Below are 22,972 nucleotides of genomic sequence, written 5' to 3' on the forward strand. Positions count from 1 at the left end.
CAAGCACAAGCACAAAGTGGTACAGTCGATCCCCCAAACCTTGCAGTCTCACTCGCCGGTGAGATAATCTGGTGGTTGTGGAGATGGTTTTTGTTGGTGGGTGTTACTTGAACGCACGGAGCAGCCTTTTTAGTGGAGCTTTTAATTCGGGGCGAAATTTCTGGAAACCCATCCTTTACCGTCTCAACCACTTCCAAGTTCGAGGGTCTCTGAAGCGTTAGAAAAAGCACAAACTCAACAGGTATATATAGATATTTAATATGAATATAAATATTTGTCGTCCCCCTCACCCCACATCTCGGAACAGTTTGTACTTAACCTCAGACAATTTGCCCTCCATTAAATCGAGCCTGTGTCCAGGCTTATTTTTTTAATGTTTTATAGTAAATTAATGTTTTATAATAAACCATCTGATATGTAACCGATATGCATTAGTGAGGCTGGTGTAATGTGACTCCAGGGGAAGAACCAGTGGGTCGTGGGGAAGCGGTACAAGCGGGGACTGTAAATACAAGGCACGGAGAATACAGACTTTAGAAGAAGCAGGTCAAAGAAAAGATAGGCAATTTTGAGACAAGAGGCTTACAGGGAAAAGCTCTTTTTTTTTTTTATGGGAAAAGCCATTTTCAAAGAACAGAGGCTTGGGGTAATAAGATTCTGGTCTACAATACTTTCAGCAAAGAAGAAAGAGAATTGGAATTAAGGAAACCATGGCTCTGTAATGATCTTGGATGGGTTGTGTTCTTTCTAATAGGCACATACATAAAAGAGATGGAAAGAAAAAGCCTATGCTGAAGGAGGGACCAGATCTGTATCAATTGTCGGGGAAGCTAACCCACAGAAGGAGGTGACGCAGGAAGCAGGCAGGTTGGGCATTTTAAAAAATCTGCTCAGAACAAATGGTGAAAGAACAGACTGCCGAGCATAGCAGGGGATGGGTCGGGGAAGGAACCAGCATTGTGTCACAGTGCCGTCTCTCTGGCTGGATCCTTTACTGGGGCCGTCATAATTCATCCTGAGAGGGTTCGACGAAGATATGGCACTGGCGAAATTTTATAAATCCAGATCCAGGGCTTAGAAATGTAAATTTGCTCGGTGTCACAGTTGGGAAGTGAGACAGGAAAACAAGCCCTGGAATGGGGCTGGAAGGGCCCATTCTCTCCTAAGATTCGGCAACATGCTCCTTCGATTTTCTTCCCCTTTCCTCATCAGAAAGGAAAATGACCTTCACATACCAAGTGAGAGGCAAGAAGACATTAGTCAGATCCCAATGAGTGAATTTTATACTATGTGAATTGCATTTCAATGAAGTTGCTAAATAAATAAGATTCGAGACAGGTGAACACAACCCAAAACATCTGGTTACACTGGCTGCATTTTTGTCTTTTGACAGAGACAAGCTGTGTTTCCGGTTCTCTTCGCTCATTCCACACACATCGCGTGAGCACTCACGACTACTGGGCGCTGGGCTTGTGAACGTTAAGGTGAATCCAGAAATGAATATGGAAACTCCCTCACGTAGTTCGTATACAGTATGGAAGGAACGTCTAATTCAGTGGAGGGAATTCAAAAGGCATGAGAGACAGAAAGTTGCATCTGAGCTAAGGCTGATGGGTAGGCAGAAGTCAACAGTGGACGGTTACTACCAAAATAGCTAGTTAGAGCTCTATGAAGTCATGGCCAGAAGACTTTGTGGAAGTACTCAGTTACTCACTCAACAAACAAGTGTGTGCATGTGTGTGCACATGCGTGTGTGCGTGCGTGCGTGTGTGTGTATGTATACATATGTATGGTCTATCATGTCAGGAAGCATGGGAACAATACACTAAATAACTCTTTACTTCTAAGGAGAGCAGACACAGATCTATCATGTCCTAATCTTTAAACGTGGGAGATGAATGCATGGCAGTGCCAAAATCGCAAGGCAGGAAGGTTCACAGCTCTCAGCCAGATTCTAGGACTCATAACGTGTAGGAAAAAAAACAGGGCGATGTGCCGGCTGGCACTCAGCCTCTCCTTTGGCAGTAAACCTGGCTGGCCAGGCAGACTGGGGGGAGGGGGGAGGGGGCTCGACAGTTCTGTACTGTTTTATTAGCGCAGCGTTAGAGAGGCCACACCTGCGGCTGAGTCTCAACAATCCAGATGTCAGATTATTTAGAGAAACGAGTGTAAAATAAAAAGGTGGGACGGATAGGGAGCCCATGATGGTCGCACGGCTTTATAATATTAATGTACATACCAAGGACATGTATGAAGCTCTACGTGTCGATTATAGTGCAGTTGGCCTGTATAGGAATTCTTTCTCCCCTGTAGTTCTATGGTTACAAAATTATGAAGTTGGAAAAGTGCCAACTGAAAACCAATCACAGTATTTTGATTTTAAGTATTTAGAATTAAATACACAAGGTGAGTATGGTAATGTTAATAGTTGTGAGGTTGAGCCAGGAGCATCATAAATGTAAGGCCAACCTGGGAACCTTAGCAAGATCCTGTTGCATACTCATACCATAAGTTAATTAAATTTAATACATAAAAGTCACAAGGAAAAACATTTTTGAGAAATTAATTAAAAATGTACCTGATTTTCTGAGTAGTATATGGAAAAAATGGGTAAAATATATATTTAAGACAGGATCCCACTGTGTAGCTCTGGTTGACCTGGAATACACTATGTAGAGCAGGCTGGCCTTAAACTTCCAAGATCCACCTGCCTCTGCCCTCCAAGTGCTAGAATTAAAGACAGGCAGCACTGTGCCCAGCTTCAGATATCTTAAGCTTCATAATTTGAATGTAAAGCTAATCCAATCTTTGTCTCTAGCAGAAGCAAGAAGTTCAGTTTCATTTTAATCATAGTGAGTCCCCAGCACACTGCCTTCCAAAGGGTTTTTAGTTCTCCATCCCCCACCCCTGGGGATGCTATGATCGATTAGTGATGTCTGCTGTGCTAGATAGTTCTGTGTCAACTTGACACAAGCTCTTGCAGAGAACCAGAGCTCAGCTCCCAGCATCTACATCTGAAGGTCCCAAGCACATATAGCTCCGGGGGATCTGATGTTCTCTTCTGCCTTCCATGGGCATGCATGCGTGTGTGTGGTGGTGGTGGGGTGGTGGGGTTACACACACACACACACACACACACACACACACACCAACCAAATAAATAAAGTTTTTAAAAAAGACACCCTGAAATCTTACAGAGAGGGAAAGTCAAAATACCGTGCAAAATGGTTGGCAACATAGAGAGTATGTGATGTGGAGAACAAAGAAGTGTGGTGTTGTTCTATGGAGGAAGGAATTATATGATTTCTGTGCCAGTGCATTTAAAGGAGAGGGTAATCTTTAGGTTGATTAAGATAACACTCTTTAACAATGCGCTGAGACGGTGGACAGATAAAATCCACCCATGTGACAGTGCAGCAGAACTTTCTAGTGGAGTTTCACCTTTGTGCAAACATCACCACGGTCTAATACTAAAATAGCTCTTTGTTGCAAGAGTTATCCCCTTGTTGGAATGAGTTTCCTGTCCCTGCTAGCCTGCCGCTGACGTTTTCAGGCTCTGTAGAGTCCATATACACGGGCTCATGCCGTGGATAATCTTCACTATCTTCTTTTATCTAGCCTGTTTCTGAGGCTGGTTTGTTAGCGTGCCCCGGAAGTTCCTTTTTGTTGCTGACAAGTGCTCTATTCTGCAGATGCATCACATTTTATTTCCCATTCACTGTATGATGGATGCTCCCTTTGTCTCCGGGGTTGGGTTACCCTGACCAATATGACTTTGAACATTTCCCTATAAATAACTATGTGGGCAATTACTTTCACCCTTCGCTCGCTTCTAGAAGTGGAAATGTTAGATGGAATAGCAACTGCTTAACTTTTTAAATGTTTATTTTAAAGTTCATATTATATGTAACCTTTCAATGAGCCACAAGTGGGATTTGGCATTGTATGCCTGTGGTACCAGGACTTGGGATGCTGAGGCAAGAAAATCATGAGTTCAAGGCTACCTTGAGATGCACAGTGTAGTACAGATTGTTTTCCCAAGTGTCCATACTATTTTATATTTCTACCTATTGTTATTAGTCTTCTTTACTAACCCTTTATAACACATATAAATCAAAACTTCCCTAACTCCCTCTGCAGTTCCCTGATGACTCCAGAGGATTCTCTCTTCATGTTTTATTAGTTGCTTAGGAATCTTCTTTGGTGAAATGCCTACTCAAATCCATGCCAATTTTTTTTAAGATCTTGTTGTTGGTTTGTAAAGACTTTTTATATATTCTGGATACTATTTACATCAGACATGCAAATATTTTCTTCTGGCTTGTGAGGTTTTTCTAACAGCCTATGCACTATTTTTTAAGATTTCATTTTGATGAAGTCCACATTCATTTATGGATCATTTAAAAAAATCTTTGCCTAATCCAAGGTGACAGGAATTTCCTCCTGCGTTTTCTTTAAGAAATTTTATATTTCGGTCTTTGATGCATTTTAGATTAATGTAAAGTAAAAAGAAAGTAAGGTTTTTTTTCTTTTGTGCACATGTGTATTCAATTGCCCCAGAATATTTGTTTAAAAAAAAATATGTTACCAGAGCTTGGAGCTGGAGAGATGGCTCAGCAGTTAAGAGCACTGGCTGCCCTTCCAGAGGACACGGGTTTAATTCCCAGCACCCACAACTGTCTGTAACTCCAAGATCTGACACCCTCACACAGACATACATGTAGGCAAGATACCCATGCACATAAAATAAAAATAAAAATAAATTTTAAAAAAGAAAAAGATACGTTACCTAGTTAATTATCTTGGCAATTCAGTCCAAAATCTCTTGAGTAGGGTTGGGAAGAGTTCTTGCCCAGTTTGTGTGAAACCGTAAGTTTGATCCCAAGCACACAGGGTGGGTGGGAGAAGGAATCATTTGACTCTAAAGTCAGACTTTAAAGACTCTAACGTATTCTGGGCTACTAATTCTACCCTTCTGAGTTATCAGTCTATCTTGACTGCAAAGTCTTATAGGAAGTTTTCAAATCAGTTGATAAAATTCATAAACTTTGTTTTTCTTTTTAAAACTTGCTTGGCCTAGTCTAAGTGCTTGGCTGTGCCTTGGCCTCCCCCACCCCACACCCACTTGGTTAAACCAAGTCCTCACACATGCTAGGCAAATGCTCTTCCCATCAACCAGTTCCCTCGACCCTCTTTTTACTTTCAATCTTGAGGCAGGAGCTCACAAAGTTGCTGAGACTGGCTTTCAACTCATCCTGCAGCCCAGGCAGGCCCCGAACGCGATGTTCCTGCCTCAGCTTCTTAATTAGCTAGGATTACAGGCCTGCGCCACTGTCTAGCTTTCTTTTACATTTTCATATAATGATATAGATATGAATAATTTGCATTGGTATGGATTTTAAGGTCAATTTTATTATATGTATATGTATTTCTGATCTTGATTAAGGTATTATGATTGTGTAGTTCACTTAAAAATGTAATGTATAATTAGGAAATATAGGTTGTTAATGGATAATTATCAATAATAGTCAAGCTTGTAGTAATGTTAGTTTGGTTTTCCAGAGGTACATAGATATATTTCAGATATGCATTTTTCATATCTTTCAAAGACTACAGAACATGGCATTTAATGTTTTAATAACTTTGGACTTTTCATGACAATGAGACACGTCTGTTCCAGGCAGCACCAGGAACTTCAAGAGGAAGATGGGCATCAAAGAGGCTCCTTATGGAGTTGGTTAGCCATTTGGGCAAGAAACTGCTCTTGCCTGGACTGTTATATAAACTGGACACAGAAAACCCGCAGAGAGAGGACTGCTAAACTTGCCTAAAGGTGAGATGATCTTTCGGGGTTCCTGATTCATGAAAGAGTCTGCGAGACATTCTGCAGGACACAACAGATAGTGACTAAATTGCCTTTGAAATTTCCTGCTTCATGGAAATGTCTCTGGAAATTATGGGCCTGAAGGCCAAAGATGGGTGCCCCAACGATACAGAGGAACTTTGGGTGACTGTCCAGGCAGCGAGATGTCTCTGTCATTTCTAGAGTTTTGGAAGTTGCTTACTTCTTGTTTACTTAGGTAATATTATATCCTTCTGGAGTCTTTGATGGAATTAAAGAATGGATAGTCATAGTTATAGTTTTCCATTATTATGATAAAGATATAGTTATAAATATTGTGACTGTAATTCTTGCTTGATAACTGTTTTGTTATATGTAATTTTACTATGTTAAAATGAAAGCCTTTCTTTTTTGTTTAAACAGAAAAAGGGGAAATGATGGAGAAGGGTTATCTGTCTATTGTGTTATTTTCATTGGTCAATAAAGAGACTGCCTTGGCCCCTTGATAGGACAGAAAATTAGGTAGGCGGAGTAAACAGAACAAAATGCTGGGAAGAGGGCTATGAGGCAAATGCCATGGAGCCAGCCACCAGGTCAGACATGCTGAATCTTTTCCGGTAAGCCACTACCTTGTGGTGCTACCATGAGATTATTAGAAATAGGTTAATATTCAAGATGTGAGAGTTAGCCAGTAACTAACTCTCTAGAGATAATGGGCCAGGCAGTATTTAAATGAATACAACTTATGTGTTATTATTTCTGGGGCTAAGCTAGCCATGCGGGAGCTGGGCAGGATGAAAAGCAGGCCTGCCTACAGCCCCACAACTACAATATAAATTTTAAAATCATGTATTAATTGCCACCAAAAATCCTTTGGATATTATTAGGAGAGATTAAATTGAATCAGTCTATTATTTTGAGGAGGATTGCTCATGCAGGCAACCCTAATTAAACTCAGTGGGTCTCCAGAATAAAACAAAGATGTGAAAGTTGGAGGAGGACTTGGGAAGAAGCAAGGGTTCAGCAGTGAAGGTAGGAAGACAAGAAATGATAATGGGGAGGTGTCTTAGCTAGGGTTTCTATTGTTGTGAAGAGACACCGTGACCATGGACATTCTTAAAAAGAAAGCATTTCTTTGGGGTGACTCACTTATAGTTCTAAAGGTTCAGTCCATTATCATCATGACAGGGAGCATGGCTGCATGCAGGCAGATGTGGTGCTGGCTACATCTTAGCTTACAGGCAACAGGAAGTCAACTGAGACATTGGGTGGTATCCTGAGCATAGGAAACCTCAAAACCCACCCCCACAGTGACACACTTCCTCCAACAAAGCCATACCCACTCCAACCAAGCCACATTTCCTAATAGTGCCACGCCCTATGAGATTATGGGGACTAATTACATTCAAACTACCACAGGAGGAGTGTATGTGTGTGCGTGCGCAGGCGCGTGCGCGTGCATCTGTCTCATTCGCTGTATCCTGTCAACAGTTGATAGGCACTTTTTTTTGTTTCTGTTTCTGACTATTAGGAATAAATAAAAGCATGGGAATGCAGGTGTCTGTGATTTATGGTATTGTCTCCTTTGGGCAAATGCCTCACGCATAGACAGTTGGGTCATAGTTGTACAGTCTAGCGGTCTTGGTAGGGTTCGTTTTCTCTGCCAGTTAAAGAATCAAAAGGCAGGAAAACCTGCAGTGCAACAGGTGGCAGCAGAGAAATCTCAAGCACCCAGAATCAGCAGCTGCAAAAAGGCAATTATTTGGGGTGAGGAAACACACACATGCAGCAGACACAAAGAAAAGGCCCTCTACAAAGTGGGGAGGGGGCGCTCGGGAAGCTGAAAATCCAGGCCTCTGAAGAGTCCCCCCCCCCATTTAAGGTTTGATTAGTTTGATGGGTCCTCAATTGTTTATGTGACAGAGGAGTCCTGATCTGGCCTGAAACTTGTTGAGCCAGTCTGTCAACAGGGACCTGCTGGGGGGAGTCCAAAGCTACCGAGCTTTTGTCTCAAGTCAGGAGGGTGAGGAAGAAGCCAGCCAACTTGGAAATTTGCCCCCTTTCTTACCTAGCCATGACCCTTTTCCTTATCTGCCTACTAGAGAGTCTGTCTTAACTCTGGTCTCTTGATGTGTATGTTGTGTTGGGAGAGTTGGATTGTATGGTTCTATGTTCATGTGTAAGGACACTCTATACTGTTTCCTATAAGGGTCTGCAGGTTGGCATCTCACCCATGGCATCTAAGGATCCCCTTCTTGTCAATCCTCATGGCAGGTGTGACCTCCTGCTTATAGCTCTCTGACTATAGAGAGGGAGGTAATATTGTGCTTTTCATTCTGGTTCTCCAGTGATTAATGATGTTGTGCACCTTTTCATATTCCTGTTGGCAATTTGTGTGTATTCTTCTGAGAAATGCCAATTTAGACCTCTTGCCTCTTTTTCAGTTAGATTGTTCACTACAAATCCGTGCACATTCCTTTTGTGTTCTAGGTACTATCTGTATCCGATGTGTAGTGTGAGACTACTTTCTCAAAGCATATTACAAAGCTATAGTAATCAAGACAGCATGGCACTGGCAAACTTGACGGTGGTAGCAAAAATAGACATAGACAAATGCAAAGGAACACATGAACTCACAGTCAACTGATCTTTGACAAAGTACAAATGGCTTGGGTGAAGTTCTCCAGTCCATGCGCTAAGACTGAGTTCCCAGTCCCTGGTGCTAAGGGAAGGGTAGAAACTTTAAGAAATGGAACCTTCAAGGAGGTTTTCCACTTGCTGGGGAATGTCATTGTTGTAAATTTTTGGACCCTGATCCTTTCCCATCTCATCCTTTCCTACCTGAACTGGCTTTCTCCACCACCCATTCTGCCATAATGCATCTTGCGGCTAGGGTCAAGGCAGTAGAACCAACTGGTCGCAGACAGACGACTCCACATAAACCTTTATTGTTTTTTTAGACTGTTTTATCTCAGGTATGTGTTGCAGTGCCAGAAAGTTGACTAGTAAGGAAAGGACGGTGTCCTCACTAGATGGGGAAACTGGATGCCCGCACACAGAGGGATGAAACTAGATCCCTGTCTCTCACCACGCGCCACATCAACACTAAGCACATTACAAACTAAGCGCAGGAGCTGGAGTTGTGAAACTCCTCCAGAGAAATGGAGGGGATGCTTCTGTGTGTTTGGGATCAATAACCTAGTGCTCCTTTATTCTTTTCATTCAAGGTTGCTTTGGCTATTCTCCCTCATTTTGTTTCTCAGTTCTGTGAAGAACAGTATTGTTATTTTAATAGGGATTGCATGAAATCTGTAGACCCCTCAGGTGGTGTGGATAGTTTAACAATGCTGATTTGTCTAATCCCGCAGGTGGTTTACAATTTCTTTGTGTCCTGTCAATTACTCTCATTCAGTTTTCTTTATTTAAATTAATTTCCAGGTCTGTCTGTCTGTCTGTCTGTCTGTCTGTCTCTGGTTCTTGCAAACAGCATTGCTTTCTTCTATTTCAGATAATTAACTATTGACATACTGCAATGCTTCTGATTTTTTATGTTTATTTTGTATCCTGTCTCTTTGCTGAATTAATTTCTTGGCTCTAAGGTTTTTGGTGGAGTCTTTGGGCAGGGTTATAGTATCCTCAGGTGCTACTGACTTTTGTTCAGTATTTCCATTTTGGATCCTGTTGGTTCATTTATTTATTTTTCTGTTGCCTTATTGCTGACTGGGATTCCCAGCACTGCGTGGAGTAAAAGTGGCAGAAGTTGGCATCCTCGTCCTGGTCAATAACCTAAAGACAAAGATTTCCACTTTCTTCCCATTCAGGATGATGCTGTCTATGGGCTTATTATATCTGGCCTTTATCATGTTAAAAGACCTTCCTCCCCTTTTATTATAAAGAGATTTGAGTTTTATCAAGTGCTTTTTCTGTGGGTATTGGAATGATCAGATGGTTTTGTGCTTCATTTTGTTGGGATGTGTGCTGGTCTGCTTTATGTCAAGATGATACCAGCTAAGTCATCTGAAAACAGGGAATCTCAATTGAGAAAATGCCTCCATACAATCTGGCTAGAGGGATTTTCTTAATTAGGGATTGGTGGTGCTATCAGCCCTTGGTGGTGGTGCCATCGTTGAGCCACTGGTATCCTCGGCTGCTACTGACTTTTGTTCATTATTTCCATTTTGAGTGATATTTATTTGTTTGTTTGTTTTCTATTGTCTTATGCTGATCCTGGGTTCTATAAGAAAGCAGACTGAGGAAGCCACGGTGAGCTAGCCAGTAGACAGCATCTCTCTATGGTCTCTGCACCAGCTCCTGCCTCCAGGTTCCTTCTCTGACTTCCTTTAATAATGAACTATGATGTGGCAGCATAAGCCAAATAAACTCCTTCCTTCCCAAGCCACTTTGGTCATAACAGTGGCCCTAACTAGGACAGATGTGTCTGATCACATCTCTTGGTGACCTATGTTGAGCCATGCTTCCCTGCTTGGGGTGAATCCCATGGGATTGTGTGGATAATATTTTTAACATACTGTTGGATTTTGCTTGTTAGTGTTTGTTGGAGAGTTGTGCTTTGGTGTTTATTAGGAATTCTTGCCTGAAGCTGTCAAGACAGTGCTGGCCTGGGGCCAGAGAAATGGCTCAGTGGTTAAAAGTAGGCAGGCATACTGCTCCTGCAGCGACAACCAGAGTTTAGTACCCAGCACCCACATCGGGCGCTACAGCCACCTGCAACTTCAGCTTCAAGGGAATCCAACGCCTCTGGCTCTGTATGCCATATATATATTGAAATTATATTTTTATATATTTGAATTTATATATAATTAAGTGTTTTAAAAATCTTAATAAAAAGATAATGCTGGCTTCATAAAGTGAGTTTGGAAAAAAAAAATCCTTCCCTCTTCCTCCTGGCACCAGCCCTTTTTAAGTTTAGACAGGGTCTTACTACATATCCCTAGCTGGCCTGGAGCTTACTATTGTGGACCAGGTTGGCCTCAGACTCACAGAGATCCTCCTGCCTCTGCTTCCTGTGTGCAGGGGATAAAAGGGATGCTCCACCGGGGGATGCACCACCAAACCCATCATCATCGTTTCTTTTTAACAAATGAAGTATTGGCACCAGCTTTCAAGGTATTTGCTGCAGTGTAGGTGTGTGAAGGCTTGGTCTTCCAGGTTGTCCTATCAGGAGGTAATGGAACCTCTGGGAGGTTAGTCCCAAGGGAGGCCCTTGACCACTGGGGATGTGACATTTTCTTACAGCCCCTTTGGTAGTTCTCATGAGAGGACAGAACGAAGAGAAATTTTGCCTGTCTTGTACCCATTGGCTGGAGATCCTGTCACTCGCTTCCTCCCACATTTTTCCATTGTTGCTGTGTCCTGAGGTGGCGCAGCAGGACAGTCCTCAGCATGCAGCTGCATGCTGCACCATTTCAGAGACTGAACCTTCAGGACTGTAAGCAGCATGAACCCCTCCTTCAGAAGCAACCCCAACACAGACATGACTGGGAACCAATAGAGTGTAGTTCTAGGCTTATTCAATTGGGACTCTTTTATTATTTATTGTTTATTCAATCTTGCTAATCATAATTGTTCTGTGTTCTAGTCATGCCACAGCTTGGGTTTAGGCCCTGAGGTGGGACAAGAGTGTCGGCACCGAGAAATGAGTTGCCCTATCAGATGAGTTTCACACAAGTGGCCAGCCAGGAAAGTTCCAGCCATCTTTAGTTATACATCAAAAAACAAGTATGTTTTCCCATTCTAACAGACAATTTTTTCCCATCTTCTAACATTAACCTCCAGCAAAAACAAATATGTCAGATATGGTTTTTCCCCCCAGCTTTTACATCAAAATATCTTTAATCCAAAACAACACATCATTTTGCTAGCTTGACCAGATAAGAAGCTGGATGCATCCTGTCTTTACAAAAGGTGATTGACATAGGTACATATTTTCTAGAACAACAATCTTGTTCAAAATATATTTACAGAAATAAGGGTGATCTGCCTCTGATCCTGTCAGCACTGAATTAGAGCACCTCCCAGGATCTGAAGTGACAGCTGACATCCCCAGACAAGAAACTTGAGAAGCATCAGCTCCCAACGAATTGTATGAGAAAATATTTGAGAAAAAAAAATGAGGTTTTCAGGAATGATCACATCTGTTCCATGCATGACTGACAAAATGACGTCAAAACCGCCAAAAGAATCAACAATATTACAAGAGAGAAGACAGCATCCAGGCCTCATGGTCCCAGCAGTATTCTGTGCTGTCCTGGAGTCCACTGGTTCTTGACAAGTGAGACTGTCTCCATGGGGTTTTGTCTCAGATGGAGATCTGTTGGACAATCACTCACATACTGGTCCAAAACTAGACAGAACAACTCCTAGACAGAATGACTCTTAGATAGACGGAACAGCTCCCCGACAGGTCTCCTTGTCTTGCTTTTCTGTTTCTTCAGGACTCAATTGAGGCTGGGTGGTGGTGGTGCATGCCTTTGATCCAAGCACTTGAAAGGCAGAGGCAGGTGGATTTCTGTGAGTTCAAGACCAGTCTGGTCTACCTAGTGTGTTCCAGGACAGTCAGGGCTATAGAGACTATCTTTAAGAAAAAAAAAAAAGGATTCAATTATGGCAATGTATGTATCCAAAGAATTCATCAATTTCTTCTAGATTTTTCAAATTTGTTGACAAATAATTGTTTAGTGATTCTTTGCGTGTAACAGGTCTTTCTCTGTCCTGTCAGCCAGATTTTTTAAAAATATTTATTTATTTATTTATTATGTATACAATATTCTGTCTGTGTGTGTATGCCTTCAGGCCAGAAGAGGGCCCCAGGTCTCATTACAGATGGTTGTGAGCCACCATATGGTTGCTGGGAATTGAACTCAGGACCTTTGGAAGAGCAGGCAATGCTCTTAACCTCTGAGCCATCTCTCCAGCCCTGTCAGCCAGACTTTAACTACGTGGAGACTTATATTAATTATGAAACTTTGGCCTTTGACTTAGGTTTGTCTCAACTAAGTCTTGTAACCTAAATTAACCAATTTATTTTAATCTACATTGTCGCCTTGCTTGTCGCCTCATCTCTCCATACTGTTCATACTGCTTGTTCTACATCTGGCTGGCGACTCTGCCTTCTTCTTCCCAGAGTTTTCTGTCTCCTAAAGTTCCACCAACGCTTCCTGCCTAGCTATTTGACATTCGGTATTTTTTTTTACACCAATCACAGCAATGCGTTTTCACACAGTGTACAAATATCCCACATTTCTGCTTCTGTGACGTCAGTTGTAAAGTTTCCATTTTCAGCTCTGCCTTTATTTTTGTTTTCTTTGTTAATGTGGGAGAGTTTATCAATTTTGTTTACCTTTTCAAAACACGACTTTGTTTTTGCTTTAGTTACTGTTTCATTTCATTTGTTTTCACTGTTATGGTTTAAGTAAAATGCTGCAGGTCCCCCGTGTGGCTGTAGCGGGCAGTGGATCCCAAGACCACGCCAGGCCACTAAGGCAACCAGGTCCTAGGCAGGAAGCTGCGTGGCAGGTGAGAGACCAAGACAGATAGGCACACTATGCAGAGTGAGGTTGGATATTTATTTAGTGAGTTATGGAGGGGAAAAGGAAGCAGGGGAGAAGAACAGAGAGAGAGAAAGAGAGAGAGAGAAACAGAGGGAAGGGGAGAAGGGGAGAAGAGCAGAGAGAGAGGCAGAGAGAGAGAGAGAAATGGGGGGGTAGGGGAGAAGTGGGGAGAAGGGAGAGACAGAAGCTGCCTCTTCAAGAGAGACTTTCAATTTGTATGTTAATGCAGTCTTGTTCTAATCTTACCTTTTGGGGTCAGGGGTATATTAACCAGTTGGAAATTAAACACAAGTGAATTTTCAGTACTTACTGAAAAATTCCCTCCCAATACTATCCTATATGTTTCTTCTTCCTATTATTTTCATTATTATGATTTGCGTCTTTGTATTCTTTACTGTATTTTTAAATTCCCATGCCTCCACTCTGGAAAGAGAGTGTTTTTGTTGAGGCTGGCCCCCGACATTTCTTCCACCTCTCTGTTATGACTTTGACAAGAGTATAGAATTGTTTCTCGTGTTTCCTTGAAGTTTACTGAGTTTCCTTAAAGCAACTACTTTACATTCTCTACCTGAGGGGTAGAGAGATGGCTCAAAGGCTCAGAGCACTGGGTGCTCTTCAGAGGTCCTGAGTTCAGTTCCCAGCACCCACACAGTGACTCACAACTGTCTATAACTGTAGTCCTATGGGATCTGATGCTGTCTTCTGGTGTGCAGATGTACATGGAAACAAAACACCCATAAAATAACTAAATCTTAAAAAACAGAATTGCTGTCTAAGATTTCGGGTATCAGTTTCTTAGTGACCAGTTTCACGCGTTCATTAGATGAGGTCATGCATGATTCCTTTCAAGTTTGTATTTGTTGGCCTACAGTGACCTTTGCATGATGAAGGTTTGACACATAGCCTCCTCTTTGTCACCTGACTTCGTTGTTCTCTTTTAGGCTTTTCGGTCACTGCTGCTGCTTCAGCTGTAGATGGCGCTCTAAGTCCAGATAGGACGCCAGTTTGCTGCTCCTGCATTGCCCCTGGCTTCACACTAGAGGTCCTCCCAAGTCCAAGTTGCTCACGGATCGGTAGTTGGCATTGCCGTCTAGGATGACCTGCGGTGGCGCCCTCAAAGTACAGTCCATTCCTACAAGCCTCTTCCTGGCTCCAGGTGAGTGCAGAAGCCTGTAAAAGACACCACAGCTGGGCTTGTTGACGGCTGACATTCCCGCTCTGTCAGAGCATCCGGCCACGTCTGTCAACCAGTTCTTTCCGGTTCTGCTCTAATTACTCATATCCTCGGGGAGGAGCTAGAAGTCTATAGGGCGGAGAGGATTAGGGAGGAGGCTCCCTTTGTGGAGCCTTGAAGAAGTCACCGTCTGCACTAGGTGTTGACATTCTAGAGTGGCTACCTACGGCCATCCATGCCCCGGCCCATAACCTCAGTGCTCTGGAAGTCAGCCTAAAACGCATTGGTTCCCAGAGTGAACGGTGGTGGTATCATACCTCCTTTGCTGTTGGGCCTTTGGAGGAGGGGTAGAAGCTGTCCCCGAGGGAGGGCATTTTAGCAAGAGTGGACATCAAATAGGGCTGTCTCCCTGCTCTTTGGGCTGTTTTCTGATGATAAGGAAGGCTAGCATCTCACATCTGGGCCTCAGGTCCCTGGATGTCGAGAGAGGCAATCACAGCACAGCTGGCGGATGGACTGCATCTGTAATGCCCATTCGCAAGTTTTGTGAATTTGGGGATCCTTCATGGTGGTGACAGTAGCAATGATTCTTCTCTCAGTAGCCCCAGGGGTTGTATTTCCTTGGAAGGTTGGTGTTGTGGGAGCCAATTCTGAGAACCTGGTCCCAAATCCTGACACTTCCAGTGGTTTTATCAATGCCCAGTTCCCTGTGTATCCAGGTCTGCTGAGATGACATGAATAATTTGGACTCCTGTATCAACACATTGCATGTATACCATGGCAGAACAGGAGAAGATTTTAGGTACATTTGAGTTAGTACATATGAAGGTTGCATGTCCATGTATGTTGTATAATTAGTGTGTTAAATTTGTGATTTCACAGGCATTTAGTCTTTGACTGTCTCAAATATACTAGGTGTTACTGCTAACATCCACCATCAACTTCATACAACCAACGGTCACCTAGGAAGAGGGACCCTCAAGTAAGGGATTGCCTCCACTAGACTGGCCTGCAGGCACATGTCCACGACAGCTTTTTGTCAGCTTAACACAAGCTAGAGGTATCTCATAAGAGGAACCTCTGATGACAAATACCTCTATCACGATGTGTCTGGAGGTCTGCAGGGCATTTTCTGAATTCTAATGGATGTGGAAGGACACGGCTCCCTGGGAGCAGTGCTACCTCTGAACAGATGGTCCTGGGTGATACAAGAAAGCAGGCTGAGCAAGCCCTGTAGAGCAAGCCAATAAGCAGCATTCCCCCGTGACTTCTGCTTCCATTCCTACCTCCTCTGGGCTCTTGCTTTGAGCTCCTGCCTTGCTTCCTTGATGATGGAGTAAGAGCTGTAAGGTGAAATAAACTCTTTCCTCTCCAAACTTTATCACATGTCTGTGGGGGCATTTTCTTGATCGCTAATTGATATAGAAGGTCCCAGCCCACTGTGGGTAGCGCCATCCCTGGCGGGATGGTGGGCCTAGGCTGTATAAGAAATATGTAACTGAGCAAGCCAGAGAGTGCAAGCCAATAAGCCATGTTCCCCTTCAGTCTCTGTGTTAGCTCCTGCCTACAGGCTCCTGTCCTGACGTCCCTCAGGGACAGACTGTGACTTGGGAGTTATAAGATTGTAGGTGGAGACTGCTCTTTCATTTCCCTGGCTGCTCAGACCCGAAATGATCACAGAGAAACTCTTATCAATTACAACACGGCATCTGCCTCCTTCAGTAGCTACATGGTGTCTCCCTGACTCCGCCTACTCTCTCTCTGTGTCCTGCCTGGCTTTACTCTGCTAAGCCATTGGCTGAAAGAGCTTTATTCATCAACCAATAAACAACACATACACAAAAGGACACCCCACATCGTAAGATGAAATAAACCCTTTTCTCTCCAAGTAGCTTTTTAGTCATGGTGTTTATCACAACAAGAACTAAATTGAAAGACTCAGTAAATAATATTGGTGTTTATGGAAATGATAAGTTGGGTCAATCATTCACAAATCCTGAATGTCGGCTAGCTCTGCTGTAGTGATGAAGGACTCTAAACAGTTGAGGAGGGTGGGTGTAGAACATACAATGTACTTTAGAAGGTGGGGTATTCAGGCACAGAACCAGCTGTATTCCAGGAGTATTTCTGTGTGATGTTAGAAAGGACTCAAGGAAGTAGATGAGAAAGGAGTGAGGTCTTCCCAGTGGCTCACTACCTTACCATCTGTCTGTATTCACTAAATCCTCATACTCACACCTGATACCTGTATTTCTGTGCTGATCTTACATTGAAGCTTCAAAGAGGCTATAAAAAGTCACACAGCTAGGTGTCTGTATCGAAGTTCCATATGATTTCAAAGTTCCCGTGTTTGACTCTCCTGCCCACTGCCGTTCTGAAACCCATTATTGAAGCCGTTGTCATGGCTGCTGAAGATAAAGGCTAAGCTCCCCTGCAGAGGAGAGGTGCTTAAGCGACCCTCATAGCATCCTAGCCATGGTGGCTCCCCCGGCTCTGTGGTAAACCTGACTCACCTTGAGATTTCTGAGTCTGGCTGGAATTTATAATTAGCAAGGCATTAATTATTGAAAGCCCTTGTTTGGCGTTTTTAAACATACTTGGCAGCTCCTCAGTCCATAATGTTTCTCTAGAAGTGAAGTTCTGACATCTAGATATTTTAGATATAAAAATAGCACAGTTAAAATGATACAGAATGCCAAGAAATTGCTGCACTTAGTTCCCATGGTAAAGTCAATTTGCCTCCAATTTCCGATGCTCAAAGGTTTATGTGGAGCAAGAAAAAGATAAATGCAGGAGATGAAATTTGACAAGATCATATATTCTCATCTCATTCTATATCTTCGTGCAAAGTACTGTGCCAGGATGGGCTGGAAGTGGGAATGGCCAGGGACAAATATTTTTATAGGCTTAAATTTTCATCAATTTTAAGATAAATCAGCAATTTCATTGCTACTTTTCTGGGAGAGCAGGTGCATTCAAGAGATACCTTTCTTTTTAAAATTGTTTAAACATGAAAATGTATATGCATTTTAGAAGCCAGAAAACACACAATGTCTTTTTTTTTTTTTTAAGTAGCTCTTCACAGTCTACTTGTGTTTGGGGTAGCTGGCAATCGCATTGTCCACACTGAGAGGAAAATGCCTTAAGTTCCTGAAGTACAGAAAGAAGACTGAGGACATGGGAAAATAAAGTAACATTGATATTAGGTAACAAGGTGTGTTCAGGTCAAGCAAAATCTCTATATATATTTGGCCGTACATGTGTGTGTGTGTGTGTGTGTGTGTGTGTGTGTGTGTGTGTGTGTGGTGTGTTTGATGAAATGAAAATGAAGCTGGGCAGTGATGTCACACGCCTTTAATCCCAGCACTCGGGAGGCGAAGGCAAGTGAATCTTTGAGTTCAAGTCCAGCCTGATCTACAGAGCAAGTTCCAGGATAACCAAGGCTACACAGAGGAACCTCTGTTGACACATACCTCTATTGTGTTGTCTACAGGCAGGTCTGCAGGGCATTTTCTGAATAATAATTGATGTGGAAGGACTCAGTTCCCTGGGAACAGTGCTACCTCTGAACAGATGGTCCTGGGTGATGCAAGAAAGCAGGCTGATCAAGCCCTATAGAGCAAGCCAATAAGCAGCATTCCCCCGTGACTTCTGCTTCCATTCCTGCTGGTTAAAATTGGTTTCTGACATGCGCTTCCAAGCCAGGTTGTCTGTTTTCTTTTATCAGAAGACTAATATGTAAGGAATATGATAAGCAAGTAGTTTTTTAAGATCTATAAATGCATGCACCAGGGAGAGATATTTTTATTTTCTTGAGTATGCTATTGAGTTCTAAGACCTAACAATGCATTTTTTTTCAGTGAATCAAATCAATATATAGATGTCTAGTGTCTTGTTCCTCTCTGGATATTAGGCTTTGGTGGCCTAAGCATAGGAAGCAACTTTAATGTTGTGTGAGGGCTGGAGAGATAGCTTGGTGATTAAGAGCACTGGTTATTCTTTCCAGAGGACCCGGGTTCAATTCCCAACATGCACATGACAGCTCACAACTGTAACTCCAGTTCCAGGGGATTCAACACCCTCATACAAACATACATGCAGGCAAGACACCAATATGCACGTTAAGAAAAAATAATGTGCAACCCACACACACACATCAAAATAAGGAGGGGAAAAAAAACCCATCCAAACCCTGAATCTATTCCTTTAAAAAAAAAAGTCTTCAGTTTCATTTCTTCACAGGTCTCCACCTCCCTTTATTTTTTTATTTTGAGGCAGAGACTCATGTACTCCCGACCAACCTGGAACCACATGTATAGACCAGGCTGGGCTCGAACTCACGGAAACCCACTAGTCTCTGCCTCCAGGTGCTGGGATTACAGACACATACTATTCCACCTGGTTTCACATCACTCTCTTTTAAAGACAAAATTTCACTGTGTCAACAAGGCTGGCCTCGAACTCACAGAGATCTATCTGCCTCTGATTCTTTTGTGCTGGGATAAAAGGTGTGTACTACCATGCCCAGCTATGTTTCTTCTTGTTCCATTTGAGTGATAACTCTCACTAGATCAGTCACCATGACAAAGGTAGATAGCAGTTACTTTTTGGTTTTGCCTTCTATTTTATTTTTTTTATAGTAGCCGTAAAATGTTCAGCAGCAACTGAACTGCTCACAAAATGCCCTGGTGTCTAATTGCCCAGAACTGATCTCAGACTCATGTCAGTAAGAGGAAGCGATCACTTAAGGAGGATGAAAATCACTTTACATGTTAAGAATTACGGGTAGGTTTGTTTTGTTTTGTTTGGAATCCACATTGGTGCCTAGAGAGATGACTCAATGGTTAATAACCCTTGATACTCTTACAGACTAACCCAAGTTTGGTTCCCAGCACCCACATGGCCACTCACAACCACCTGCAACTTCAGTTCCAGGGGCTTTGGTGTCTCCTTCTGGCTTTGATGGACACTAGGCAAACACGTGGTATAATACATAGATGGGGGAAACACTTATACACCCACACACAGACAGACATACACACACATATACATTATATATTCATTATTCAATATATAATTTAGACTTAAGAGTTTGAATATATACATATACACATACACACTCATGTTCATAGCAGCATTCTTTGTCATAGCCATAACCTAGAAACAACCTAAATGCCCCTCAACCAAAGAATGGATAAGGAAAATGTGTACATTTACACAATGGAGTACTACACAGCAGAAAAAATAACAACATCTTGAATTTTGCTGGCAAATGGATGGCGCTAGAAAACATCATTTTGAGTGAGGTAACCCAGACCCAGAAAGACAATTATCACATGTACTCACTCATAGGTGGTTTTTAAAACATAAAGCAAAGAAAACCAGCCTACAAACCATAATCCCAGAAAACCTGAACAACAATGAGGACCCTCAGAGAGACATGCTTAGATCTAATTTACATGGGAAGTAGAAAAAGACAAGATCTCCTGAGTAAATTGGGAGCATGGGGACCTTGGGAGACGGTTGAAAGTGGGGGAAAGGTAGGGAGGGGAGCAGAGAAAAATGTAGAGCGGTGGGTGGTGGCGCACGCCTTTAATCCCACCGCTCAAGAGGCAGAGGCAGGTGAATCTTTGTGAGTTTGAGGCCAACTTGGCCTATAAAGCAAGTTTCAGGACAAACAAGGCTACACAGAAACCCTGTCTTGAAAAACCAAAAGACCAAAGAACACAATCTAGCAGGGCACGGTGGTATACAACCTTAATCCCAGCACTTGGAAGGAAGAGACAGAGGGATATCTGATACAGAGGCCAGCCTGATCTACAGAGCCAGTTCCAGGACAGCCAGGGGCTACACAGAGGAGCCCTGTATTAAAAAACTAAACCAACAAAACCCCTCAATATCCTTTTTATAGGAGGAAACTAAAAAAGGATCCATGCTTCCGTGAGAATATGGGGCAGAACCCAACAAACAACAAGATCTTTAGAACCAGCCATGGCGAAAGCAGAATGAAAATGACATCACTGTCCTTAGCAGTGACTAGGACACCAGAACCAGTGGAGAACCTCTCCAAAGGCTCAAAGGGACCTGAAGCTGTGTCGTGTTTCATGCAGCGCTTGCACAATACGCAAAACTGTGCATAGTCATGCACGCCTGTTATCCCTCAGCCAGGACGGCTGCGTAGGGACCCGTGAGTCTAGCAGATAATACAGGGCAGGGGTCAAATCCGGTCAAAAACCTGTTGACGTGGGGCTGGTGACACGAGTCAGCAGGTGAAGTGCTTCCCACCATTCTAGAAACCTGAGTTCAATTTCGAGGACCCATGTGGTAGGCGGAGATGACTCCCGGTCCAAGTGTGCATCCACATCACACCAAGTGTGCATCCACATCACACACGAATACATGTTGGAATGTTTGAATGTTGTGAAAACCCTACTGATTTGCAGACCCACCACTGAAAAATCAGAGTTCACCTGGCAGGCCTCTTTGAGGTGGACTGCGCTCCTCACACACACTAAGGCATGCCCCCTGTACAGCAGCCCTGGAGTGGGCTGCGGTTGGGACCTCTCCCTTTTCACATTCCTAGACCTTTCCTGTCTTTGGGGTCTCTGTGTGAGACCTTGGGAAGGGCCCTCCATAAGCCACCTGGTTCAGTCTCCCTGGAGCTGCCCCTGGCTCGGCACGTTCTCATTTTTAACCCTTCTTTCTTGTCCTCACGCCAGCCCCAATGGCTGCAGCCTTTTGTTTGGGGCTCCCTCTTTCCTTTGCAAGATGACACACCTGTATTTTGAAGTAACAAGGTGCTACTTCAAGGACTGATGGAACAGGAAGCTGAGTATTTTCTCCACTCCAATCTTTCGCTCCTACCACAGCAAATGGGATTAAAGACAATGTGCTGTTATGGTCTGTTGCCATTTTTTTAAACTTGTATGGGTGTTTTGCCTGTAGAAGCATTGGATCCCCCAGAGCTGGAGTTAAAGACGGTGAGTCTCCATGCGGATGAATGTCGGGAACGTAGCCTCGGTCTTCTGGAAAAACATCCTGCGCTCTTAATCCCTGAGCCGTCTCTCCAGCCCTATTTGTTGTGGTTGTGGACACTTGGCAGTCATGCCCTCGCTTTCCCAGCTCAGCTGAACTGAGAAATACATAACAAGTATTGCAATAAAGATATTTTTAAAACTTCATTTTGTGTGTGTGTGTGTGTGTGTGTGAGAGAGAGAGAGAGAGAGAGAGAGAGAGAGAGAGAGAGAGAGAGAGAATATGTGAATGTTGACCCCATGATTAAGAATCTTAATCTGAGCTGGGCGGTGGTGGTGGTGCACGCCTTTAATCCCAGCACCCAGGAGGCAGAGGGAGGTGGATCTCTGAGTTCAAGGCAGCCTGGTCTACAGAGCAAGTTCTAGGACAGGCTCCAAAGCTACAGAGAAACCCTGTCTCAAAAAAAATCTTAGTCTGGAGACTGGATAGATGGCTCAGTCAGTAAAGTAAAATATGAGGGCCTGAGTTCCAATCTCCAGCAACACAGGAATATATCCAGACGTAGGACCAGGCAGAGCAAGTAAAGGTGCCGGCCGTGTAACCTGATGATGCGAGTTTGATCCCTGCAACCCATGGAAAGGTTTCTACAGAGAAAATGAGCCCTACGGTGTTGTCCTCTAACCCTCATGCCTGTACCTGAGGCATATACGAACATGCACACATATATGTTCTAAGTCCAGCTACCATGACAAGTGCCCATGATTCCATTGTCAGGAAAATGAAAACAGGGATTCCTGGCCACCTAGCCTCGCCAACTGTTGAGGTCTAGGTGTAGTGAGAGAGCCTTCCTCAAAAAATAAAACAGAGGGAGATAAGCTAGCAGAACGCATGAAGCCCTGGGTTTCATTTCACCCCATGGATCATGCATGGGGACACACATGGGGACTTTCAGCACTCAGGAGCTAGAAGCGGGACTGTCAGAAGTTCGTGGTCAACTTCAGCTGCGTCGTGAATTTGAGGATAGCCTGGGATACTGTCTTAGAAGAAAGAAAAAAATAAGGTGACTAACTGGGAAAGACACCTAACATCAGTTTCTGGCCACACATGTGAGCATATGTTCCCCCTCCAACACAAAGTACAAAAGAATCTTCATCTAAGTGTTCGATAATATGCAGATATGTATTCTTCTCATGCACACATGAAACATTTATGAACATCGATTAAGAGCCTGGCCAGAAAGCATGATTCAACCATTACTGATCTGAGGGGATTCGACCACATTTTCTAACTGCACTGCAGTTAATCTAACTGCCAATAATATGATAGATGTGATTCACAAAGTTAGCTTTGAAAAGTAAAATACAGACTCTAGGAATCGTGGGTCACGATTGCCATCCTTGAGGGGTGCTC

At 43.2% G+C, this 22,972-nt stretch overlaps 1 long non-coding RNA gene across 1 annotated transcript; it reads left to right on the forward strand.

The window, feature by feature from the left end:
- The first annotated feature begins 85 nt into the window (after nucleotides 1-85).
- On the forward strand, nucleotides 86-21,768 carry LOC146893838 (uncharacterized). The gene is made up of 5 exons (XR_015738566.1): nucleotides 86-241; nucleotides 1,394-1,484; nucleotides 5,681-5,833; nucleotides 14,355-14,569; nucleotides 21,533-21,768. It is a non-coding gene; the product is annotated as an uncharacterized LOC146893838 (long non-coding RNA).
- Nucleotides 21,769-22,972: the final 1,204 nt, after the last annotated feature.

This window comes from Myodes glareolus, chromosome 8 (genome assembly GCF_982192425.1).
Source record: "Myodes glareolus chromosome 8, mMyoGla1.1, whole genome shotgun sequence".
Classification (NCBI taxonomy): Eukaryota; Metazoa; Chordata; class Mammalia; order Rodentia; family Cricetidae; genus Myodes; species Myodes glareolus.